This window comes from Sus scrofa, chromosome 12, assembly GCF_054392235.1.
Source record: "Sus scrofa isolate SSC_HxYL_T2T_F1_AM1 chromosome 12, Sscrofa_HxYL_maternal_Yorkshire_Landrace_v2.0, whole genome shotgun sequence".
NCBI lineage: Eukaryota > Metazoa > Chordata > Mammalia > Artiodactyla > Suidae > Sus > Sus scrofa.
Genome location: NC_139394.1, coordinates 14,698,106 through 14,725,435, shown reverse-complemented (window position 1 = coordinate 14,725,435; position 27,330 = coordinate 14,698,106). Strand labels below are relative to the sequence as shown.

The following is a 27,330-nucleotide window of genomic DNA, read 5'->3' as shown; positions in this document are numbered from 1 at the left end:
TGCTCAGTGGATTAAGGATCCGGCGTTGCCCTGAGCTGTGGTGTAGATCACAGACCTGGCTTGGATCCTGTGCTGCTGTGACTATGGCATAGGCCAGCAGCTGGGGCTCCAATTCGACCCCTGGCCGGGGAACTTTCATATGCCGCAGGTGCAGCCCTTAAAAAAAAGCAAATAAATATTATGTAAATTAAAATCCAGAAGTCATAATATGAAAGATAAAATATACTCCATGAATAAAAGTTCTGCTTTGTCTCCCTACCAAAAAAATTTTCAGTCAAGAGAAAACCTATAAACTGGAAAAAATATTTTGCAACTCACATCATAGACAAAGAGCTATGTAGTATATAAAAAGCTCTCAGAATCAAGAAAAAGATTAACAATACAAAAGGAACATGGACAGAAGTTCCCATTGTGGTGCAGCTGAAAAGAATCCGACTATGAACCATGGGGTTGTGGGTTCGATCCCTGTCCCTGCTCAGTGGGTTAAGGATCCAGCATTGCCGTGAGCTATGGTGTAGGTCGCAGATGTGGCTCGGATCTGGCGTTGCTGTGGCTGTGGTGTAGGCCAGTGGCTACAGCTCCGATTGGACCCCTAGCCTGGGAACCTCCATATGCCGCGGGTGTGGCCCTAAAAAAAAAAAAAAAAAAAAGAGGAACATGTACAAAAAAAAATGAACAAATAGATAAGAAAAAGTATCTAAAATTTGGAAATAGGCAAAAAGAATACACATTACTATATATAAAATAGATAAATGATAAGGTCCTTCTATACAGCATATGGAACTATATTTGGTATATTTTTTTTCTTTTTTTCTTTCTAGGGCCGTACTGTGGCATATGAAGTTCCCAGGCTAGGGATCAAGTAGGAGCTGCAGGTGCAGTCTACACCACAGCCACAGCAATGTGGGATCCAAGCCACATCTGTGACCCATGCCACAGTGTGCAGCAATGCTGGATACTTAATCCACTGAGGCCAGGGATTGAACCTTCATCCTCATGGATATTAGCTGGGTTCTTAACCCACTGAGCCACAGTGGGAACTCCTATATTTGATAACTTGCAGTAACCTATTATGGAAAAGAATCTGAAAAAGAGTATATATGAATGTGTGTATATACATGTGTGTGTGTGTGTGTGTGTGTGTGTGTGTGTGCATAACTGAATCACTTTGCTGTACACCAGAAACTAACACAACACTGTATGTTTGTTTGCGGGTGTTGTTTTTTTTTAATTTGGCTGCACTCAAGTTGTGCAGCTCCCAGACCAGGAATTGAACCCATGCCACAGCGGTGACAACGCCAGATCCTTAACCCACTGTGCCACAAGAGAACTCCATAATATTGTAAATCAACTATAATTTAAAAAAGAAAAGAAAAGCAGAAAGAAATGGGCAAAAAGGATCACAGTGTGTTCTTTTAGTACTGGGCATTGACTAGTAGGCTTTCCTGCAGATTAAATGACTCTCTAAGGGTATGTAAATCTTTGTTTAAATTGCTACTTACTATTGACTAGGATATTTTACAGCCAGTAAAGGCAAGCATTCACATACAGAAAGTCTACAATATCTTTTTTTTTTTTTTGTCTTTTTGCCATTTCTTGGGCCACTCTCACTGCATATGGAGGTTCCCAGACTAGGGGTCTAATTGGAGCTATTGCTGCCTGCCTACGCCAGAGCCACAGCAACGCAGGATCCGAGCCTCGTCTGCAACCTACACCACAGCTCACAGCAACGCCAGATCCTTAACCCATTGAGCAAGGCCAGGGATCAAACCCACAACCTCATGGTTCCTAGTCAGATTCGTTAACCACTGAGTCACAACAGGAACTCCTCCCAGAAAGTCCACAGTATCTTGAGCCTTGCTATCTACCGTGGAGGTGGATGGATGGGTGGTGGAAATTGGGCAGCTAGGAATTTTTCTTTGTTAACCTTTTTGTATTTTTCAGTTAAGTTACGACTGGTTTTCATCTCCCTTTTTCTGTATTACCTTTAAAAGTTTTAAGAAATTGAAAATTTTAACAGCTTTATCAAGATATAAAGCTGCACATATTTAAAAGTTACATTTAGAAGTTTTGACATATGTGCACGCCTGGACTTGACCACCACAATTAAGAAAGTGAATGTATACATCACCCTCAAACGTTTCCCTGCATCCCTTTGCAATCCTGTCCTCCGTGCCACACCCATCCCCCATCACACAAACACTGACCTGCTTTCTGTCACTAAGGGTTACTTTGCATTTCTAGAAGTTCATATAAATAGACTCATACAGTATGTACTTTTGGTGTTGGTGTTTGCTCTATCTTCTTTCAATCAGTGCAATCAATACTTCATCCTTTTTATTGCTGGGTGACAGTCCATGGCATGAAAATACTAGTTTGCTTATGCAGCTATTAATGGGCATTTGGGTTGTTTCCAATTTCAAGCCAATACAGAGAAGAGTTGCTATGAACAAGCCTTTGTCTGGACCCATTCATTTCCCCTGGGGAAATACCTAGGCATGGACTGCCTGGGCTATATGGTAGCTCTGTGTTTAGCATTTTAAGAAACTGCTAAACTGTTGACCGAAGTGATTACGTCATTTCACATTCCCACGGGCAGGGTGTGAGAGTTCCAGTTGCTCCACATTCTCCTCGACACTGAGCAGGTCAATCTTTTCAATTTTAGCCACTCTGGTGGGAGAATAGTGCTTTGTTATTACGGTTTTAATTTGCATTTTCCTAATGACTAATGATACTGAGCATATTTTTATGTGCTTGTTTGCCATCTAATGGGTCTATTAAAATCTTTTCTTTGAAGTTCCCGTCGTGGCGCAGTGGTTAACGAATCCGACTAGGAACCATGAGGTTGCAGGTTCTATCCCTGCCCTTGCTTAGTGGGTTAACGATCCGGCGTTGCCATGAGCTGTGGTGTAGGTTGCAGACGCGGCTCGGATCCCACGTTGCTGTGGCTCTGGTGTAGCCTGGTGGCTACAGCTCCGATTAGACCCCTAGCCTGGGAACCTCCATATGCTGTGGGAGCGGCCCAAGAAATGGCCAAAAAAAGACCAATAAATAAATAAATAAATAAATAAAGTATCTCTAAAAAAAAAAAAAATCTTTTCTTCAACTATTAGGTTGTTTTTTCCTTTCTTTTTAAATTTTTTTAACTTTTGTTGAAGTATAGTTAATTTACAAGGCTGTGATAATTTCTGTTTGTTTTCTTAATATTACGTTTTTAGAGTTCTTTATATATTCTGGATACGAGTCCTTTATCAAGTATGTGATCTGCAAATATTTCCTCCTTGTTTGTGGCATGTCTTTTTATCCTCTTAATGATGTCTTTTGATAAATAGAAGTTTAAATTTTTTTTTTTTTTTTTGGCTTGCCCACAGCATGTGGAAGTTCCCAGGGCAGGGATTGAACCTGCACCCCAGCAGCAATCCAAGCCACAGCGGTGACATCACCAGATCCTTAACCCACTGCACCACAAGAGAACTCCTAGAAGTTTTAAATTTTAAAGAATAAAGTCCAATTTATCAAGTTTTCCTTTTATGAATTATTCTTTCAGTGTCATGTTTAAGAAATCTTTGCCTACTAAGGTTTCAAAAAATTTCTCCCATGTTTTGACATTTTGATCAATTATCTGAGTTAATTTTTGTATATGATGCAAGGTATGGATCAAAGTGCCTTCTCTTTTTTTTTTTTTTTCTTTTTCTTATTTTGGCTGTGCTTGTGGCATGCATAAGTTCTGGGGCCAGGGATCAAACTGCACCACAGCAGTGACCCAAGCCATAGCAGTGATAATGCCAGATCCTTAACCCACAGAGCCACCAGGAAACTTCTTTTTTTTTTTTTTTTTTGCATATGGATACCCAATTATACTAGCAAAATTTATTGAAAAGACTGCTTTTCTCCAGTGAACTCTCCTTGCACCTTTGTTGAAAACCAGCTGTCCCTATACGTGGACATATATATTTCTGGAGTCTCTTTTCTGTTCCACTGATCTATTTATTTATGCAGTGCCACAAAGTTTTGATTTATGTAGCTTTATAATACATCTTGAAGTCAGGTAGTGTTAGTCCTCAAATATTTTTCTTCTTTCTTAAAATTACTTGGACTATTCTAAACCCTTTGTTCTTCCTTATGATTTTAAAATCAGCTTCTCAGAGTTCCCATCGTAGCTCAGTGGAAACACACCTGACTAGTATCCATGAGGGTGCGGGTTCAATCCCTGGCCTTGCTCAGTGGGTCGGGGAACTGGCGTTGCTGTGAGCTGTGGTGTAGGTTGTAGACAAGGCTTGGATCCTGTGCAGCTATGGCTGTGGTGTAGGCCAGCAGCTGTGCTCCGATTCAACCTCTAGCCTAGGAACTTTTTTTTTGTCTTTTTAGGGCCGCACTGGCAGCACATGGAGATTCCCAGGCTAAGGGTCGAATTGGAGCCTTAGCCGTTGGCCTACACCACAGCCACAAGCAACCCAAGATCCGAGGTGTGTCTGCGAGCTACACCACAGCTCACAGCAACACTGGATCCTTAATCCACTGAGCAAGGCCAGGGATCGAACCCACATCCTCATGGATGCTAGTAAGGTCCATTAACCACCGAGCCACGACAGGAACTCCAACCCCTAGCCTGGGAACTTTCATATGCCACAGGTAGAGCCCTAAAAAGACAAAATAAAAAAATTAAAAAGGAGATCAAATGGCTTTTTATGTGTGTGTGGCCCCCACATATCTTCCCCTTCCTTCCTCTGGTTCTCAGTGGATTCCTTGCTCAGAAAAAAACAAAGACAAAAAGAAAGATTTCACATAACTATTTTAGTTCCTTGGTACCCAATCAAGAAACTGCCTCCCACACTGCCAAGGATGGAGACCCCAGGAGTGCTCACCCGGCGGGATAAGTTCACCCAGGGCCCTATTTCTCCCACAGCACTGCTCTCTTCTTCCTCTTCCAGCTAAAGGGAAGGGAAGAAGGACAGAGTGGTTTCTTTCTTTCTTTTCTTTTCTTTTTAGCCACATACACAGAATGTAGAAGTTCCCAGGCCAGGGATCAAAGGTGCCATAGCAGTGACCTGAACTGCTGCAGTGACAACCCTGATCCTCAACCTGCTGAGCCACAAGTGAGCTCCCAGAGTGGTTTCTACATGCCACGCTGCTGCCTTCAAAAACCAGGGATGTCACAAATCCACATCAGCAATCCATTACCTGCCTGAAAAAGCTGCCTGGTGGAATAAACCTCAGGAAGCAGCAGTAAACCCTTGCTGAGAAGCTGGGGTGGGTGGGGGAGGAAGGGGGAGCGAGGCGGGCAGCGGTCGCGTCAGAGGGCTGTAGGCACCGGGAAGAACCGACCTCCCATCTATTTCGGAGATAGGAAATAAGATTGCAGCCACTTCCCCTGGTTGTGACCTGTGACCAGCCTGTGATGGGAGGTCTGATTAATTACCCTTGGCAAGTTTACGAGTGGGACTAATCCCCCACTGGCCGGATTTGAAAGTTACCTAACAGAAGTATGTACATGTATTAACACACAAATCAGAAGCCTGGGTCTCCGGTCCCTTCTCTGCCCCTTAACAGCATCCGTGTTTGGAGGTTCACCTTCCACAGCTATAAAATGGAAATAATATGCCTGCTGTACTCATTTCAGAGGCCTGTTATGAAAAGCAAACGAGAACTGGCATTTGAAAGCACATTTAGCCAGTAGAGCACAATAAGCGCATAGCAACAATAAAAACAAGAGTCATTCCCAGGTGGCGCAGAGGGTTATGGATCTGGCATTGTCACTGCTGTGGCTTGGGTCACTGCTGTGACAAGGGATTGATCTCTGATCCTGGAACTTCCACATGCTGAGGGCGAGGACAAAGAAAAAAAAAAAAAGAAGAAGAATGACAATAAGTATAGGTCTGCTTTGGGCCCCGGCTGGCCCCATCTGAATTGCTGCTCTGGGAAATCAGCTATCTTGGTTTTGGTTTTTGTTTTTTTAAGGCCACACCCACAGCATATATGGATGTTCCCAGGCTAGGGGTCGAATCAGAGCTACAAGCTGCTGGCCTACACCTCAGCCACAGCAATGCAGGATCCAAGTCGCATCTGAGACCTGCACCACGGCTCACGGCGACGCCAGATCCTTAACCCACTGAGTGAGGCCAGGGATCCAACCCGCAATCTCATGGTTCCTGGTCGGATTCGTTTCTGCTGAGCCACGATGGGAACTCCAAATCGGCTGTCTTCACGCACTCAAGGGGAGGGGCTCAAAGTCCCTAATTCAATGCCCACCGAGGTGCTGTCCTCAGAGCCCCAGTCAGGCCCCTCGAAAAGGTGGGCACTGGGCAAAAGGGAGGCAGGCTGGGACACTGTGGAGGGGGGTTAGTTCTGTTCCATTCCCCACTGGAGTCCCCCCCCCCCTTTTCATTGACAGGAGACAGGGTTATATCATGATTTATGGCTGTGGGCATTTTTTTGGGCTCCTCCCTCTGTTAAAAAAAAAAAATCATATTTTGGAGTTCCTGTTGTGACTCAGCAGGTTAAGAATCCAACTAGTTTCCATGAGGATGAGGGTTCAATCTCCGGCCTTGCTCAGTGAGTTAAGGATCCGGCATGGCCACGATTCGAATCTGGTGTGGTGGTGGCTTTGGTAGGCTGGCAGCTGCAGTTCTGATTCGACCCCTAGCCTGGGAACTTCCATACTGCACAGGTGCAGCCTTAATAAGAAAAAAAAAATCATATTTTACAACTGCCTTGGTAGAACGCAGTGACTGATCCCTAGGAAGCATCTCCCCATTAGACTCTCAGGTCCATGAGGCCAGACAAGGGTGTGTTGGGCTCACCCCAGTGTGCAAGCAGTCAACACCACATCTGTGATATAGTGGGCCCTGCATTCACATTTGCTAACTGAGTGAAAGAGCCGGAAGCCCAGGCAGATGAAAACCATCATCATGAATGGTGGCCACACACAGACCATGCTATCAAATCTGCTCCAGATGGCTGGCCTCAGCACTGAGCTGGGCTCCGTAGGGGCAGATAGGCTCAATGTCAGTTCCTGGCACCAGGAAGCACGTTTAGCCCTGAAGGGAGGGCAGGTCAGAGACTGGAGAACATGAGTAGGACCTGAGGAGCCCACAGAAGTGAAGGAGGAGGGAGTTCCCATCGTGGCCTAGCAGAAACGAATCTGACTGATATCCATGAGGACACAAGTTGGATCCCTGGCCTTGCTCAGTAGGTTAAGGATCCGGTGTTGCTATGAGCTGTGGTGTAGGTGGCAGACTCGGCTTGGCTCTGGTGTGGCTATAGCTCTGATTCAACCCCTAGCCTGGGAACTTTCATGTGCCTTGGGTGTGGCCCTGAAAAAAAGCCCCCACCCCCACCCCACACACAAAGGCCACACACAAAAAAGAAGTGGAGGAGGAAGTGTGTGTGGTGGTTTGGGAGGCCAAGGTGGGTAGCAGCCTCAGCGCACACATGTTCTCCCTTTAAGTGAGAGGTGGTTCGGCCTGGTGATAGGCCAGGTCGGGCCTCCCAAGGAGCGCCTGGTAATCAATTTCGATGGCCTTGGGTGAGCTCAGGGTAGGGCCTCCAGAATCAGTTAATAATAACCTGATATTCAGTTATATTTGAATTTCACAGAAGCAACAAAACATTTTTCGGTATGTCTCACATCTTGCCAGGGACAGGCCAAAACTGTTGTTTATCAGAAGCTCCAGTGTGACTGGGCATCCTGTATTTCAATGGACAGCCCTCACTCAGGACCCCTTCTAGGAAACAGCCTGATTCAGGAATGCTAAGGAGATGGGGTATTCAGTCAAGGGACTGGAATGGGGGCCTGGCACCCAATAGGCAGGTACAGATCAGAGCAGAAGTCTTACAAGTGTTGGCAGAGGGCATTTTCAGCTACCAAGGAGGAAGTGGAAATGACCAGAAACCAGCAAGGACCTTCTAAAAGTAAGTCAGAACAAGTTAACCTGGTTTCTTTTGTTGTCAAAGTTATTAGATTGTTGAATAGGTCAACTACTGCAGGTACAGGGGTTTCTGGATTTCAGCAAGATACCTGACCAGGTGTGTTCCGGGAGCCTCATGGAGAAAGAAGTGTGTGCTGTCTGCCATTCGTGGGACAATTAGAACCAAAGAATTTTGATCAAGGTCAATTCAAAAGACATCTGGAGGGGAGTGGAGTGTCCCACGGCTCTGTCTTCTCTCTCCCGGCTCACAGGCTGAACCGAGAAATGACGCAACACAAGGAGGGATAGATAAGAAGCCAAATGACAGAATCAGCAGTCAAAAGGAGGTCCCCAGGAGGGAGCAATGGGCCAAATGATAACACAAAATAGAAAGTTAACGTTAAGTTCCTGGTCTTAGTTCTCAAATCTGACCTTGCAAATACAGGATGACGGGTGAGAGTCATGTTGCTTAAGAGCAGAAGGCTTGGGGGGAAAGACGATGCTTTAGAAAGGGGTATGGCCACTGCTGTCGTTGGCAGTATTAATGAAAGAAAAACGTCAGAAGAGGGGAGAAGAGCACCCCATTGCACTGTCATCCATGCTCAGTTCAGGGGGCAACACCCCAGAGCATATGGAGGGTGATGAAAATGCTGAGACCAAGGGGCTGCAAGGCTCGTCATAACAGGAGTACTCGAAGGAAGTAGAAACGGTAAGACAAGGACGTGGAAGAGTGGGAGAGTATCTGACAATTATCTTTAACTGCTTTGTTTTTATGTGAAAGAGGAGTTGAATTTCTTCCTTTTTTTTGTCTTTTTAGTTCTCAGGCTAGAGGTCGAATTGGAGCTGCAGCTGCCGGCCACACCAGCCTCAGCAACGCTGGATCCAAGTCTCATCTGCAACCTGCACCACAGCTCATGGCAACACCAGATCCTTAACCCACTGAGCAAGGCCAGGGATTGAACCCCTGTCCTCATGGATACTAGTTTGGTTCATTACCACTAAGCCGCGATGGAAATTCCTCTTTTTTTTTTAAACTTTGGGGAGGTCTATTTTAGTTAGAGCTTTGTGACACAGCAGGTGAGGGGACATTTTGGAAAGGTTTTTAAAGACAGCTGAGGAGTTCCCCTTGTGGCTCAGAGGTAATGAACCTGACTAGCATCCATGAGGATGTGGGTTCAATCCTTAGCCTCGATTGTTGGGTTAAGGATCTGGCGTTGCTGTGAGCTGTGGTGCAGGTCCAAGATACGGCTTGGATTTGGCGTGGTTGTGGCTGTGGTATAGGCCAGCAGCTGAAGCTCTGAGTCAACCCTGAAAACTTCCATATGCGGCAGGTATGGCCCTAAAAACAAAAACAAAAACAAAACCACTGAGAGAGGGAGAGATGTTTCCAGAAACTTCTGGAGTCTCCTCTGGGCCGAACTCCAGCAGCCACACAGGCCACTCCTGCTCTGTCCAGAAGAAAACTGTGGCTACTGAACGCTTTTTGACCTTATTGATAAAGCTACTAGGGGACAAAGGTTTGTCGAAGCCAAGGCCAGGAGTCAGAGGTGTTCTGCTGATTGCAGGGGTTGAAGACGAAGTGGAATGAAGACAGTGGGCTGGGCTGGGATCACAGTTCCAGCCTGCTGCTAAGGAGAGCCATGAAGCTGTGTGTGGAGTTGGTTATAACCCACCAGACTGTGTGAAAAGGCATCTGTGTCCCTGTTGTGGAAACCCGAGTGCATCCGAATGACCAACTGAACCACAAGCATGACCGGAACCAAAAAACAAGAAGGAAAGCAAAACACAGCCCAAGGGCTTACGGTCTTCATCTTTGGGGATTGTGGTGCCAGCTGGGGGTCCCGGGCAAAACACGGACAATTCCAGGCAGCCCCTGAAGAAGAAAGGGGCCCATGTGGGAGCCAGGGTAACAGAGAGAGGCTGACTGGGTGATTCGAGACGGGTAGTGAGGACTTGACTTTGAGGGAGAAACCGGGAACAGAAGACTTCCAGCCAGTTTTGCTCTGGGAAGTGTGGTAGAATTCTTTCTTTTTTTTTTTTTTTTTTTTTTTTTGTCTTTTTGTCTTTTGTTGTTGTTGTTGTTGCTGCTATTTCTTGGGCCGCTCCCGCGGCATATGGAGGTTCCCAGGCTAGGGGTTGAATCGGAGCTGTAGCCACCGGCCTACGCCAGAGCCACAGCAACGCGGGATCCGAGCCGCGTCTGCAACCTACACCACAGCTCACAGCAACGCCAGATCGTTAACCCACTGAGCAAGGGCAGGGACCGAACCCGCAACCTCATGGTTCCTAGTCGGATTCGTTAACCACTGCGCCACGACGGGAACTCCTAGAATTCTTTCTCATTGCCCCCTACAAACAACCTTCAGTGAAGGGTTTCGAAGCATTATTCTCCAGAGATTTAGAGAGGGGTTTCTGTGAAAATGTACTGAGCACTTAGTACTCCTCATGGATTGTCTCATTTAATCCTATGGGTCAGATGCTGGAATTATCTTCATGGTACGAGAATGACAAGAATCTCAGAGAGGTTAGTACATTTGCTCACAATCCCACAACCATTTTTGGTTTGGGTGTTGTTTTTTTTTTTTTTTTTCTTTTTAGAGCCACACCTGCGGCAGAAGGAAGATCCCAGCCTAGGGGTCAGATCAGAGCTGCAGCTGCTGGCATACACCACAGCCACAGCAAGGCAGGATCCAAGCTGCATCTTCAACCTACACCAAAGCTCACAGCAACACTGGATCCTTAACTCACTGAGCACAGCCAGGGATCAAACCTGCATCCTCATGGATGCTAGCTGTGTTCATAACCCACTGAACCATAACGGCAACTCCCCCCACAGCCAGTTTGAGTGGTAAAATCCATTGGAATGCTGGCTGCCCAGCTCCAGGCCTGAGCCCTTAACTCTTGAACGGTGCCTCTGGAAGAAAATATTTCAAGGCTTCTTGAAATGCCCCAGCAATAGGAAAATCTTTGGCTTAGAACAAACACTGAAGGGGTCAATTTAAAAAAAAAAAAATTTGAAATACACATAATCTGAAATATTTATTCACCAAGGTTATTTTAAGATGTAATCCTTCAGTTTGTTCTATACAACTGTCTTAATGTTTCCTGTTTCTTTACAGCTTCATTACCTGATTAAACAAAATTAAATGGATACATCCAAATAAAAAAGGCAGCCAAGTTAGAGTACGAGAATAAGCACAGGAAACTGCTTCTAGACTGACACGAGATTCATGTGATTTAGGACCAAGCCAGGAGCCTGTATAAACACTGCTAATTCTGAGAATGTGAGAACACAAATGGGTCTCAATTGGACCCATCACTGACCTCAAGGCTCTTCCTTAATTAGAGCTGTTTAAAAAAATGAAATAGTTGCCTGGAGAAATAAAAAAGTATCTTCACAAAAAAGAGGTCTCCACATGAATGGTCACAACAGCTTTGTCATTTCAGCTTTCCCTAAAAACTGGAATCAGTCCAGACGTCCTTCCAAACAATAAATGGCAGAATATGCACACCATGGAATATTCCTTAGCAACGAAAGTGAACAAACTATTGATACATGCAACCACTTGGGTGAATCTTCAGGGCAATAGGCTGAGCGAAAAAAGCCAATCCCCCCCCCAAACATGAGCCTATCTAGGCAACATTTTTGAAATAACAAAAGCTTAGAAATAGGGGACAGATTAGCAGTTTCCAGAGGCTGGAGATGGGGACAGAAGTGGGTGTGGCTGAGGGCTGCTGGTGGTGCAGGAACTGTGTGCTTACTGTGGTGATGGACACATGAACCACCCAGGTGCTAAAGCTGTTTAGAACTTTACATACACAGAGACACAAATGAGTACCAGTAAAACCGGGGAGATTAGATGCTGTGGGTGTGTTGTATTAGTGACCATGTGACACTACGCTGCAACATTGAAATGTTACCATTGCAGAAACCTGGGTAAAGTGTGCAAGGAATCTATTATTCATTACAAATGCAGGTGAATCTATGATCTCAATAAAAATCACTATTAAAAAAACCAGACCGGTTCTCTGTCCCTGCAGGATTCCAGTGCTGGTCGGACACTTCCTGATACAGGTGTTGCTGGGGGATTTCTGCATCAGGCAGCCCCTCCAATTCTTTTGAGGTCTTACAGGGAGCGAGACCCTTGGGGTGGTCAGGAGGAAGCTGAGCACTGCACGGAAGTCCTCCATTTCTGATGGTCACATGGGTGAGCAGAGAGAATCAGAGAGAAAGACAGTGTCCACTTCAAAGAGGCTCATTCTTTCATACCAAGAGGAAGAGGTGAGCTGAGCTGCTCTGAAGGTATTTGGCAAGATTATGTCTGTTGCCATCTGCCTTTCCCTGAAGGGCAGGGGTCCAGGGGTGCAAGCAGCTCCGATGACAAAAATAAAACCTGGAGTTCCCGTCTTGGCGCAGTGGTTAACGAATCCGACTAGGAACCATGAAGTTGCGGGTTCGGTCCCTGCCCTTGCTCAGTGGGTTAACGATCCGGCGTTGCTGTGAGCTGTGGTGTAGGTTGCAGACGCGGCTCGGATCCCGCGTTGCTGTGGCTCTGGTGTAGGCTGGTGGCTACAGCTCCGATTGGACCCCTAGCCTGGGAACCTCCATATGCCACAGGAGCGGCCCAAGAAATAGCAAAAAGACACAAAAAATAAATAAAACCTGAATTTTCACACTGCTGCTTAGAATCTGGAAGAAACTTGGAAATCCGCTTCCAAATAAAAGAACATTCCAGATGGAAAGAGAACGGGAGTATTTTAAGAACTAGGAAAGAGTTGGATGCTCAGAGAGGTAAAGGGGATTACTGAACACTGGAACTCGCCAGCCCGTCCTACACCAACTGTTGCCCTCCTGGATAATTTCGAGACCCGTTCATCTGGACAATTATTCTTTTTGTTTGTTTATTTATTTATTTTTGCTATTTTAGGGCTGCACCCACAGCATATGGAGGGTTCCCAGGCTAGGGGTCGAATTGGAGCTGTAGCCATCAGTCTTATGCCACAGCCACAGCAACGCGGGATTATAGCTGCATCTGTGACCTACACCACAGCTCATGGCAACACTGGATCCTTAACCCACTGAGCGAGGCCAGGGATTGAACTTGCATCCTCGTGGGTCCTAGTCGGGTTCGTTAACTGCTGAGCCACGAAGGGAACTCCTGGCCAATTATTCTTGATGGACCTCTTGAAGAGTGAAATGGTTAAATATGACGTGTCTTTAGCTCCATCTTCCCCCACAGGATGAGGCTAAGAGAGCCAACCCTTAGGTCAATGTACAGAGAAGGTCCCTGAGGTGGGTCATGACCTGCCCATGCAGCCAAAGTGGACCTGGTGTTGCCTCAGGACTTTCTGGCCAGGGAGCTTCTTTCACTGTCTCTGGGATCCCCATTCACCATTTGCCCTGTGTCCTTGTACCCAGGACCTGGCCCAGTAAGTGTCATGTCGGGCCCAGTGTGCTCCATCCCAGACACTGACCTGTAAGGAGTAGCCTACGTGCTGGACTGATCCCAGCAGAACCAGTTCTCACCAGGCCTCCAGCTGACAACACCTGAAACTCATGTGAACATGGAAGTACCGAGGATGACACAGGTGTGCGGTCTCCTCTGCAAACCCATCTCGCCTGCATCCGCATCTCCCTTCCCCTGAATCCACATCTGCCCTCCATGTGCAAGCCTCTCCCTGTGAGAACAGATCTCTCTCGGGGCCTCCACGAGTGAGGAGGTACAGGCAGTGGAAGGGGGCTCTGCCTTGCCTGTAATCACACCTGCCCCGCCCTCAAAGAAGGCTCGGCCCACACAGAGGAACTTTTGAATTTATGTTTTCTGCCGCCTAACACAATGCAGACTACCTGTGGGTGCCTGGAAATCCATGTTTAAAATGCGACTAGGAAGACTGAGGGAAGGGGAAAAGCAGGGCCCCAGGTCAGCCCCGGAGGCTGCATTGTTCTCACACCGGCATTGTTCTCAGGCCCCCACAGCCCCTGGGGAATCAAATGAGATTGTTTTTCCCAAGACTGAGCTCTTCAGGTGTGAGCTGCAGTTCTTGGACAACGGTGGGGACTGTGGCATTTCTGCAACAGGAAAGAGGAAGGAACTTGTGATCTGTGCGGCAAGGGCACCAACAATGTGCGCCCCCAGCCAGCCGGCAGCAAAGAGGAAAAGACCTCCGTCTCCATAGTGATAAATCACTGGGAAGCCAGAGAGGGAGAGTCAGGGAGAGGATTTTTCCTTTCCTCCAGTGCCCTGCGAACACAGCCCCAGCTCCAGAGTCTGGGGAGATGCCTGGCGCCTCTCCAGGCTGAGCCTCCAGAACCACAGGTAGAGGAAGAAGGAGGTCAGTGCTAGGTGGCAGTGAGCACTGGAGACCCTCTGCTGCCCAGAGCCCGGGCCAAGGGGGTGGGCTCCTCCTAGAGGTGTACTTTGGGCACGGGTGCCGGGGTGACCCAGGGCACCCAGCACTCCGTGACACCTGGGTGGCCATGTGCCGCCCACATTACTCCACTTCATTATCCTACAAGAAGCCCCACGGCATTCTGTGCTCTGTTATGTGAGCCACAAAGACACACAGGAATTAATTATTAGCCTTTTTACAATGAAATAACAGGACCCGTGAGGGAGAGGTCGGCCGGAGGCAACTCATCAAGTTAAGACAGCTGCTGCGAGTCACTCCTAAGGGTCTTTGGGGCTCTCATCTGAAACTCTTTCCCTTACTAAAAGGAGACTATTTTTCCCAAGAAAAATTCCAGTTTTTTTTTTTTTTTTTTTTAATGCTCTGAAATATTTGTGCCAAGCCTAGGTGGTCACTCTTGCTCAGGAGGGTGGGGTGCCGCGTTCCCTTGCCTGTACCTTTGCATATGCCATGCCCTCTGCCTGGAAGGCTGTTCCTTGATTCTTTGATCAGCTAACTCCTCCAGGAGATGCCTGGAAAGCAAACATCTTGCCTTCTGGGCGCCCAGAGAATTTACCACATCATTATGTGAGGCAGAACAGAGAAGTAATACGAAAAGACTCTTCCAGGCCCAGACTAGCTGTGTGATCTTGGGGGTCTTAACCTCTCGGAGTCTCATTTCTTCAGAGGCAGGATGGAGAGAATGATAGTATCTGCCCTCCAGCGTTTGTGAGGATTAGAAGTTAATGCACACAAAGCACTTAGAAAAGGCTGGCACACAGCTAGTGCTCAGTAAACACTGGCTGCTAAAAGATTAACTGTCTTTTTTTTTTCCTTTTTCTTTTTCAAGGCTGCACCTGCAGCATAAGAAAGTTCCCAGGCCAGGGATAGAATCAGAGCTGCAGCTGCCGGGCTACACCACAGCCACAGCAATGCCAGATCCAAGCCATATCTATGATCTATGCCACAGCTTGCAGCAACGTTGGATCCTTAACCCACTGAGTGAGGCCAGGGATCTAACCTATGTACTCGTGTGGACACTATGTCAGGTTCCCAACCCAACTGAGCCTCAACGGGAACTCTAGGATTAGCAGTCTTAAAGCAGGGGCCGTCTTTCATGCAGACCCTCAGATGGAAAGATTAGCCCTCAGGGGGTGTCCAGCAATGCATGTCAAATGAACTCTGAACTCCTAGAAGGCTGTTTGCAGTTACTGTGTATGCACCGGCACGGGGTTTGGCACCTTGCCATAATATTTCATTTCATTACTAAGTCACTCCAAGCCTGGGCCCAGGTAGCCAAGGACTAGCATTTGGCCAGCGTAGCCTGCAGTGCCCTTGAACAGCCCCCTCTGATTGCCTGAGAACCCCTCCCGTCCTGTCCTGCCCTGACTGAGCCTGGAAAGCCTCCCCCACTTCACTGCCAAGCCAGCGGGCTCTCAGCCTTCACCCCAGCCAGGTTACCCAAGTGGTCTATAAACACCGAGAGAGTCAAATCATTCATATAACCGCACCCCGAAGGCCTGCTTTCTGGGTAACATAGAACTTACCACACTGTACAGCGAGGTGAGTGGCAAAAGACAAACCAAACCCCATGTAGGGCAGCCAGTCTTCTCTCTGATTTTACTAGAAAAGAAAAAAAAAAAAAAAATGAAACCAAACTTCATGCAAATATTTAAGTGTTGTGTAATAACTGAAGTTGTGAAACAGCTGAGGTCTCTAGAGCCACCCTGGAATCCTCTGCAAGCCTTGGAGCAAATGGAAGCAATAAAGATTTCTGAAGCAGAAAAAAAAAAAAAAAAAAAAAAAAAAAAAAGGCCACAAAAACCAACCCCTCCCAATCCCTCCCCAGCCTTTCTCAAATCTATAAAGACAGAATCCGGACCAGTAGTTGCCTGGGATTTGGGAGGGATTAGAGATTGATGGTCAATGGGCAAAAGGGAACTTTGCAGGTGATGGAAATATTTTAAAACCAGACTGTGGTGATGGTTGCACAACGCTATCCATTTATGAAATATAGAGTTCTGACATTTAGCAAATAAAGGATGTTCAGTTAAATCTGAATTTCAAATAAGCCACAAATAATCTTTTTAGTGTAAGTATATTCCAAATATCGCATGGGGACATACTTATACTAAAAGAAAGTGTTGGAGGATTTCCCCTTGTGACACAGCAGAAACAAATCTGACTAGGAACCATGAGGTTGCCTGTAGGTCACAGACGCAGCTGGGATGCTGCGTTGCTGTGGATGTGGTGTAGGCCAGAGGCTACAGCTCCGATTCAACCCCTAGCCTGGGAACCTCCATATGCCGCAGGTATGGCCCCAAAAAGCAAAAAAAAAAAAAAGGTGTTGTTGGAGTTCCCTGGTGGCCTAGCGGTTAAAGATCCGAGGTTGTCAATGCTGTGACTTGGGTCACTGCTGTGGGGTGGGTTTGAGCCTTGGCTTAGGAACTTCTGCATGCCACAGGCGAGGCCATAAAAAAGGTGTTTGTTGTTTATCTGAAATTCAAACTTAACTGGGTACCCTTTTAATTAGGATCGCTAGATCACTAGATCCTGACTCAAAACATTGAAGTGTGTACTTACAATGGGTGAATGTGACGGCATGTAAACTATACTCAGCTGTTACACTTAGCACAGTGCCCAGAGGAGCACCGGCGCTTAAAGACAAGGACAGTTTCCCTTCTAGTCACCCTCTCCATTCCCTCCCTACTCGCACCCCTGGAAAAATACAACCCCACTAGTCCAGGAACTCATAGAAGTCACCAGTGTAGAAAATCTAGAGTCACTATAGCTTTGTTTTCCTGGGGCTTGGGGCCGGGGGCAAGACCCCAGGTGAGAAACACCAAATGGGAAGCCAGGGACCCTGGAGCAGGCCTCTGCCAGCTGGGTGCTCCAGAGGCTAAACCCCCACCTAAAGTTACTCCTCACTAACTGCTGCTCAGCAATTCAACTCTCCTCAGCTGGGTGGGTACTGAAAGCCCTGCACAGGCTGGGTTGGGGGTTGGGGTGGTGGGCTACAAAAATGAGGCCGACACTTCCCTGCTCTTCAGGAGGTCACCTTCTAAAGAGCTTGGTATGCACCTGCCTGCCAACACACACCACACTCACACTAAATCCATTAAAAGCAAGGAGAGGAGTTCTCTTGTGGCTCAGCCGGTAAGGATCCAGCATTGTCACTGCCATTGCTTGACTCACTACTGTGGCGAGGGGTCCAATCCCTCCCTGGCCTGGGAACTTCCACATGCCCTGGGTGCAGCCAAAAAAAATAAATAAAAAAGCAAAGAGAGAGGAAAAATTCCTCTTCTCTCCCTCCTATGGGAGAGAGTTTTGTTCACCTCCTCTGATAAAATCAACTTTCCTCTCTCTGTGGAATTTCCCTATAGAACTGCATTTTGCCATGCGTCGGAGCATGCATCCATGGCATATGGAAATTCCCAGGCTAGGGGTCCAATGAGAGCTGCAGCTGTGGGCCTACACCACAGCCACAGCAATGCAGGATCCTAACGGCATCTGCAACGTACACGCAGCTTGCAGCAATGCCGGATCCTTAACCCACTGAGCAAGGCCAGGGATTGAACCTGCATCCTCATAGATGCTAGCCATGTTCTTGACCAGCCGAGCCACAATGGGAACTCCGCATGTTCCCTTTTTAGAATTGGCATAGCTGTACCCATCCCAAGTGCAGATGAAGCCATCTGCTAGTAGGCCTGGCTCTAAGTAATTTGGGTACCAAATTCTGACCAACTGTCAAAATTATAGTTTGCTCTTTTAGATTCACCCCATCTGAGAACTCAAACCAACGTTTCTGTTTATTTTTTCTTTTTAGGGCCGCACCTGTGGCATATGGAAGTTCCCAGCCTAAGGGTCAAGTTGGAGCTCTAGCTGCTGGCCTGCACCACAGCCACAGCAATGTGGGATCCAAGCTGCATGTGAGACCTGTGTTGAAGCTTGCTGCAATGCCGGATCCTTAACCCAATGAGTAAGGCCAGGGATCGAACCCCACATCCGCTTGGATAGCAGTCCGGTTCTTAACCCACTGAGCCATAACGGGAGCTCTATACCAACTATTTTCTGAATGAAAAGGACTCATCGACCTTCCACTCTGTGCTCTTTACTTTCATGGTACCATTTGAGTACCAGAGGATTTTACAAAAACTGGCCCCCAAAAGTGGATGCTTCAGTGATGGCCTGTAAACCCGTAAAACTGAAGATCCCCTTTCTTAGCTCATCAACAATATAAACAGGGTGATTCGGGCATCTCAAGCAGGGAAGAGAAGCACTTGTGAGCATCATCAGGGTCAGCCCAGAGGTAAACCCAGACCAACAGTGCCCAATCTGAGAGCTCCAGGGGGAGTGAGGGGTAGGTTAGTGAAAGAGAATCCAAGATAAGATGGCACGAGCTAAATAAAATGCTGATAAGAGTAACTGGTGTTTATTATAGTGCGATGTGATTTATGCACACTGTGGTTCAGTCCTGTGAGGTTGGTGCAGCTACAGTAACTCACCCACAGAGCCGTGGCTGGTCAGGAGCTGACCACAGGGCCCTTGCTCTTACCACTCAGTTCTAGCTCCTCCAGCTTTTGGATGGAATTTTATCAACCCAGGAAGTTTCTCCCTTTGTCTATTAGGAACTTCAATTAATCAAATACATACATATATACTTATGAAATGTAAAAACCTTTAACTCTTAGCAAATGCTTTTTTTTTTTTTTTTTTTTTTTTGTCTTTTTAGGGCCTCACCTGCAGCATATGGAGGTTCCCAGACTAGGTGTCCAATCAGAGCTGTAGCTGCCGGCCTACACCACAGCCACAGCAATGCTGGATCCTTAACCCACTAAGTGAGGCCAGAGATCGAACCCACATCCTCGTGGATGCTAGTCAAGTTTGTTACCTGCTGAGCCACTATGGGAACTCCAAATGCTATTTTGGATAAAATCTTCCCAATGAGATTTAGGAAAGAGGAATAATGGAGGAGTTGCTGATGAAGAAAAGGCAGGAATCTCAGCCTGTTTGGGATTATGGAAAATTCCAAAGTGGTAGATAGCGTTTTGCACTTCTGGTAATCAGGGTATCAGTGGTGACTTTTGACAGGACTAGAGAAAATAACTTGTCCCTAAGTGCCATTTTATATGCATTTGATAGTATTTTTTTATCTAATGACTAAATTCCTTTAATACTTTATCACACTCATCCCCATTATCTTGAAATAATAGGCTATTACTGAAGGGGGCTTTAACTTTCTTTCTTCAAGTGAGTTAAAAGAAAAGCAAACAAAAATACTAGTAAGTCTTCACAGGCAGAAAGAGCCAATGGGTGTGTCTGTTCCTCTTGCGGCCCATCTGAAATTACAGAAATTCTACAATGGCGCCATCTAATGGAATATCAGGTTAGATACACAAAAACCATTTACCTTCAAATTTGTACCAGCCACTTCTAACACTTCTTTATTAGCTTTGGATATCCCTGTTGCTTATTTCACTACTGGTTATTATTTTTAGTAGAAATGCAGCATCAATGTAAAAATATTGTATTAAATATATAGCATAAAAATGCTATATAAAAATACTTAAAAGGGAGTTCCCGTTGTGGCTCAGTGGTTAACGAATCCGACTAGGAACCATGAGGTTGCGGGTTCGATCCCTGGCCTTGCTCAGTGGGTTAAGGATCCGGCGTTGCCGTGAGCTGTGGTGTAGATTGCAGATGCAGCTCAGATCCTGCGTTGCTGTGGCTCTGGCATAGGCCGGTGGCCACAGCGCCGATTCAACCCCTAACCTGGGAACCTCCATATGCCGCAGGAGCGGCCCAAGAAATAGCAACAACAACAACAACAAAAAGACAAAAATAAATAAATAAATAAATTAATTAATTAATTAATTAAAAAATAAAAATACTTAAAAGAAATCTTCCCATTCCTCAAAAAGAATAAAATACCTAGGAATAAACCTACCTAAAGAGACAAAAGACCTATACTCTGAAAACTATAAGATGCTGATGAAAGAAATAAAAGATGACACAAACAGATGGAAAGACATGCCATGCTCTTGGATTGGAAGAATCAATATGGTCAAAATGACTATACTACCGAAGGCAATCTATAGATTCAGTGAAATCCCTATCAAATTACCAAGGACATTCTTCATGAAACTAAAACAGAATATTTTAAAATTCATATTGGAACACAAGAGACCCTGAATAGCCAAAGAAATATTGAAAAAAGAAAAACAAAAATGGAGGAATCCAGCTTCCTGACTTCAGACAATACTACAAAGCTACAGTTTTCAAACAATATGGTGCTGGCACAAAAACAGAAATTTAAATCAATGGAACAGGATAGAAAGCCCAAAAATAAACCCAAGCACCTATGGTCAACTAATCAATGACAAAGGTGACAAGAAAAACAGTGGAAGAAAGGTACTCTCTTCAATAATGGTGCTGGGAAAACTGGAAACCTACATGCAAAAGAATGAAAATAGAACACTATCTAACACCATACGCAAAAATAAAATCCAAATGGGTGAAAGACCTAAATATGAGGCCAGATACCTAGAAAACCCCTAGAGGAAAACACAGGCAGAACACTCTTTGACTTAAATCACAGCAACATCTTGATTCACCTCCTAGAATAGTGACAATAAAGACACAAATAATGGGACCTAATTAAACTCAAAATCTTTTGCACAGCAAAGGAAACCATTAAAAAAAAGAAAAGACAACCACAAAATGGGAGAAAGTCTGCAAACGATGCAATGTGCCTGGAGCATTTGGCAGAGGTAGCACAGAGCATGTGCATTCCCAGGGAAGTGAGAGCAACAACAGGTGATGCTCAGTTGCAGTGCCCTTCTGTTGTGCCAACCTCTGAGGTAACTGGGGCTGCCGGGCCCATGGATCCCTAGTGGTACTCTAGCAGGCCACGACCACTTCTGGTGTCGGAGATGACTGCCATGGTTTGCCCCTGCTGTCTGTAGACCACGCAAGAGGTACCACGTTGTACTTAGCCCCCTGCTGCCCTTAACCTGTGCAACAGGTGCCTGGCCACCTGGAGCCCACACAAGAGGTGTCCTGTCACCCGTAGCCACCATGCAAGTGGTGCCTTGCCACCCGTAGCCTGCGCCAGAAATGCCCCACCCTCTGAGAGTCCACTAGTGCACAGGGAAAGATACTCTTATGGCAGTTTGCCCCTTATGCTCTCACCCACCCCAACAATGGTTCCTTGCTTCTCCTGTGGGCCCAGACCTCCTCCCAGGTTTCCTTGGCTGTGGCGCTCGGCTCCCCAGCCCCTCAGGCTGTCTCCATACAGCCAAGCCTAGTCCTCGCCCCGGAACTGACCTCTGGAGCCTGAGTCTCAGTGCCCAGCCCCCACCTGAGCATCTCAGGCTGTGGTGTCCAGAGGCGGTGGTACCCAATGGTCTTTGTGACTCTCACTCTGCTTTGCCCTCCTCAGTCCAACTGCTACTCTTTCCTCCAAAACTTTGAGGTCCCTGCATCTCGGCTGATCTTCCCGTCAGTTAGGTGGCTTCCCAGGATGTGGGTTCCTTTCCTCTTTCACAGCTCCCTCTCAGGAGTGCTTGTCCAATCCTGATTCCTTCTCTCTCTCTCTTTTCTTTTTGTTCTACTCAGTTATGTGGAGGGTTTCTTGCACCTTTTGGAGGTGTAAGGTCTTCTGCCAGCATTCAGCACATGTGCTGTGTGAATCGTTCCACATGCAGATGGTTTTTATGGGCGAAGGTGAGTGCCACGTCTTATTCCTCTGCTGTCTTTATCCCTCTCCAAACATGTATTTTAAAATAACTTAAAATGTAAAATTCAAGTCTTGGAAGGTAGTTTATTGGGTTTTGTTCATCTCTTAAAGGGGAAGGAACACGTGAAATAGTATATCCAGATTTTACTGCCAGTGTTTGAGAAATACGGTTTCAAGGATGTTTCATGAAAACCTTATTGGATTTTGTACAGGGTAGCAGTACTACAGCAGGGTGGAGAAAATCTGGGAAATCTGGAGTTTAAGCCAAGACTGTATTTATTTATTTATTTATTTATTTATTTAGTCTTTTCAGGGCCGCGCCTGCAGCATATAGAAGTTCACAGGCTAGGGGTTGAATCAGAGCTGCAACCACTAGTTCGCCACAGCCACAGCAACACCCAGATCCTTAACCCACTGAGCGTGCCCAGGGATTGAACCCACGTCCTCATGGATACTAGTTGGGTTGATTATTGCTGAGCCATGACAACAATTCCCTCAGCCAAGATTTTAGAAACTGTTTCCCAGAGTTCCCATCATGGCTCAGTGGTTAACGACTCCAACTAGGAACCATGAGGTTGCGGGTTCGATCCCCGGCTTCACTCAGTGGGTTAAGGATCAGGCATTGCCATGAGCTGTGGTGTAGGTCGCAGACTCGGCTCAGATCCCGCATTGCTGTGGCTCTGGTGTAGGTCGCGGGCTACAGCTCCAATCAGACCCCTAGCCTGGGAATCTCCATATGCTGCCGAGTATGGCCCTAGAAAAAGAAAAAAAAAAAAAAAGAAAGATTTTAGAAACTGTTTCTAGACCCTTTAGTTTGGTGGTGGGTGAGTGCTGTTGGGCAGGCCCAGCTCTCCTCCTCCAGAATGGCCAGAGTGGCTCATCCTCTCTGGAGGACAGCTTGTCCAGAGGCACCTGGTGATTCTAGGCACATCTCCCTCAGGCCCATGACCATGACTGAACAATGAGTGGGAGGTGTAAACCCCAACCCATCCATGTTGTTGCATATGACAAGATTTCTCTTTTTTATGATTAATAGTCCATTGGGTATAATATACTACATCTTCTTTATCTGTTCATCTATCGATGGACACTTGGGTTGCTTTCACAGCTTGGCTGTTGTAAATAACACTACAGAAAATAAGAATGCACATTTCTTTTCAAATTAGAGTTTGTTTTTTTTTTTTAATAATTTTGCTTTTTTTTTTTTTTTTTTTTTGTCTTTTTAGCTATTTCTTGGGCTGCTCCCGCAGCATATGGAGGTTCCCAGGCTAGGGGTCGAATTGGAGCTGTAGCCACCAGTCTACGCCAGAGCCACAGCAACGTAGTTCACAGCAACGCCGGATCGTTAACCCACTGAGCAAGGGCAGGGACCGAACCTGCAACCTCATGGTTCTTAGTCGGATTCGTTAACCACTGCGCCACGACGGGAACTCCTTTTTTTTTTTTTTTTTTTTTTTTTTTTAGAGTTTTGTTTTCTTCAGAAAAATACCCAGAAGTGGAATTGCTAGATCATATTTTTAATTTTTTGAGGAATCTCCATACTGTTTTCCATAGTGGCTGCAGCAATTTACATTGTTTTTTTTTTGTTTGTTTGTTTGTTTTGTTTTATTTTTTTGGCTGCATTTGCAGTACGTGGAAGTTCCTGGGCCAGGCTGCACCATAGTAGTGACCTGAGCTGCTGAAGTGACAATGCTGGTTTCTTAACCTGCTGTGCCACAAGAGAACTCCAGTTGTTGTCTTTTTGACAGTAGCCATTCTGACTGGTGGGAGGTGATATCTCATTGAGGTTTAGGTTTGCACTTCTCTCATGATTAGTGGCATTGAACATCCTTTCATGTGGAGATTTTTTTTTTTTGCCACACCCATGGCATGTGGAAACTCCTGGGCCAGGGATTGAACCCAAGCTGCAGCAATGACAACACCAAGTCCTTAGCCACTAGGCTGCCAGGGAATTCCTCATGTGGAGATTTTTAATACTTTTAGATTTATAAGATTAATTTGATAAATGAAAGAGAAGTGGAGAATATAATAAAAATGAATAAGGAGTTCCCTGGTGGTCTAGTGATTAGGATTAGGCTCTTTTATGGCTGCAGCCTGGGTTCAATCCCACATTAAGCCGCTATACCCAACAGCCAAAAAAAGAAAAAAAAATAAGAAGAAAATGGTAGGACTGGAGTTCCCGTCATGGCACAGTGGTTAACAAATCCAACTAGGAACCATGAGGTTGCAGGTTCAATCCCTGGCCTTGCTCAGTGGGTTAAGGATCTGGAATTGCTGTGAGCTGCAGTGTAGGTCGAAGATGCGGCTCAGATCTTACATTGCTGTGGCTGCGGAGTAGGCCGGCAGCTGGAGCTCTGATTCGACCCCCAGCCTGGGAACCTCCACATGCCACTAGTGTAGCCCTAAAAAGCAAAAAAAAAAAAAAAAAAAAAGAAAGAAAGAAAGAAAGAAAGAAAGAAAGAAAGAAAGAAAGAAAATGGTAGGACTTCTTATAACAAAATGAAAGAAAAAAAGAAAATGGTAGGACTTACTATAACAAAACGAAATAAAGTTTCAATTTGAAGAGAAAAATATAATATTTTATTATTTACTTATTTATTTTGGCCACATCCAGGAATATGGAAGTTCCCAGGCCATGGATCAAATCCAAGCCACTGCTGCAATCTACACTACGGCTGTAGCAACACCAGATCCTTTAACCCACTGTGCTTGCCATGGATCAAACCCACACCTCAGCAGTGCCCAAGTCACTCTGATTGGATTCTTAACCCAATGTGCCATGGCAGGAACTCCCCAGGATAATACATATATATATTTTTTGTCTTTTTTGACTTTTCTAGGCCGCTCCCTCGGCATATTTACATTCCCAGGCTAGGGATCTAATCAGAGCTGTAGCCACTGGCCTACACCAGAGCCACAGCAACGTGGGATCCGAGCCTCATCTGCAACCTACACCACAGCTCATGGCAATGCTGGATCCTCAACCCACCGAGCAAGGCCAGGGATCGAACCCGCAACCTCATGGTTTCTAGTTGGATTCGTTAACCACTGCGCCATGATGGGAACTCCGCCCAGGATAATATTTTAAAATAAATTATTACAAAAAATATATTGTTGTTTGCGGGCAAAAGTGAAAATAAATGAATTCTAAAATCATTTAAGTTTATAGAATCCTGAGACTTTACCAAATGGTATTTGTAAAGTTCTTTGAAAGGATATGATTTAGAAACATATAATAGATAATAGAATGGGAATTCCCGGGCTAGGGGTCAAATCAGAGCTATAGCTGCCGGCCTACACCACAGCAACGTGGGATCTGAGCCGCATCTTCAATCTACACCACAGCTCACAGCAATGCTGATCCCTAACACAGTGATGTCGAGGCCAGGGATTGAACCTGCGTTCTCACGGATTCTAGTCAGGATTGTTAACCGCTAAACCACGAAAGGAACTCCCAGGGCTGGAACATTTAAAAATTTTATCATTGTTATTGTTCATTGGAGTTGAGGATTTAACACCAGGAACAACTGAAGTGAAGAGAAATTCACAATTTATTGAGATTACACATTACCCAATGGCCACCAGTTTGAAGGAATTCGTTGGAAAAGTTCAAGGCGGTCGGCATGTCAAATCATCCCCAAAAGTGGACAGGGCTCACTTTTGGGGATAATGTTGCAACCATTTCTGAACATCAACAAAATTTTAGAAATTATGATAATAATTTTATCAGTGATTTGCTCAAAAATTTATATCACCTGAATAGTTTTATAATATAGCTTAGTTTATTTAGAGATAAAGCAGGAGTGGTGAAATAAATTTTAAAATATTGGATCCGTGGAGTTCCCGTTGTGGCTCAGTGATTAATGAATCCGACTAGGAACCATGAGGTTGCGGGTTCGATCCCTGCCCTTGCTCAGTGGGCTAAGGATCCGGCGTTGCTGTGAGCTGTGGTGTAGGTTGCAGATGCGGCTCGGATCCTGTGTTGCTGTGACTCTGGGGTAGGCCAGCAGCTACAGCTCTGGTTAGACCCCTAGCCTGGGAACCTCCATATGCTGAGGGAGCGGCCCAGAAATGGCATAAAGACAAAAAATAATAATAATAAAAAAATAAAATATTGGATCCGTGTGTTGTGTATTTCTCTCCTGGTTGTAAAATATTTTTAATAATACCTCTGCACACCTCATAGAGGTTCTGTAAGGAGTGTGAAGCTCTTAGACAACAGAAAGCCTAACTTTACTGTTTGACTATTTAGTGTTATCAAGTTTATCAATATGGCAAATTGCTGTGGACCATGACAAGGCGCATCTGTCTTGATCTGGGCCCCAAGGAACGTGCCTGGTCCGTGGATGAACTTTTTCTTTTTCCATTTGATTTGTTGTGTAGCCTCTGACATATCACGATCCTTTTCCCAGGGCCTCACTAAGGCAATGCTAGCAACGTTTACAGCAGCTCTAAGCAGCACTTCCCCTGGTTTCCTTTGTTGTCTTTGTGTCCAAGCTGCGGTTTGCAAGCTTCCTGCCCCAGCTGAAAGTTCTACTCACAGCAATGCCCCAGACGTGTCAGCGTTTCTGGAGAACCCAGATCTCTCCCATGCTCAGGCCAGGATGGATGAGACAATGGAGGGAAAAGTCAAGAAGGAAACCTCTGATTCCCTTTAGCAGAAATTCTGGCATTGTGGGTCATCCTATCAGAGAGTAAATCTGTGGGGTTCTTTCTCTCCCTCTTCTTTAGTGAAAGAAACCGCCACCAATATCACAGTATCAAAGCATCGAGTGCCGTCTTTGTTAGAAGGCTGGGTGCTTGAGAAGTGACTTTTATTTATTTATTTATTTATTATTTATTTATTTTGCCTTTTTAGGGCCACAAATGAGGCATATGGAGGTTTCCAGGCTAGGGGTCTAATCGGAGCTGTAGCCGCCGGCCTAAGCCAGAACCACAGCAAGCCCAGACCTGAGCTGCGTCTGCGACCTACATACACCACAGCTCACGGCAACACAGGATTCTTAACCCACTGAGTGAGGCCAGGAATCAAAGCTGCAACCTCATGGATTCGTTAACCACTGAGCCACAACGGGAACTCCCAGAAGTGACTTTTCAGGTCAGAAGGAAATAAAAGCCTTTTATGAACTGAAAGCTAAATAAGATGAATTGCTTCCAGACAGTGAAGGCCAGACAAAGAGGAAATGGGGGTGACGGCAGCAGGCCCTGGCTCTGCTCAGACCCCCAGGGGTGGCCAGATGTGGGACCGGAAATGACTGACCACCACAGGAGTGGACCTGGGGAGCCCGAGCAAGAAGC

General features: G+C 45.9%; 1 protein-coding gene across 4 annotated transcripts in view; it reads right to left on the bottom strand.

Moving 5' to 3' along the window:
* Positions 1 to 15,841: 15,841 nt before the first annotated feature.
* POLG2 (DNA polymerase gamma 2, accessory subunit) overlaps positions 15,842 to 27,330 on the bottom strand; it is a 67,391-nt gene continuing 55,902 nt past the window's right edge. For all 4 annotated transcript variants that reach the window (XR_014820942.1, XR_014820944.1, XR_014820945.1 and 1 more), the window contains exon 11: positions 15,842 to 15,917. The gene's annotated coding sequence lies outside the window, so the exon portion shown is untranslated. The remainder of the gene's footprint in view (positions 15,918 to 27,330) is intronic.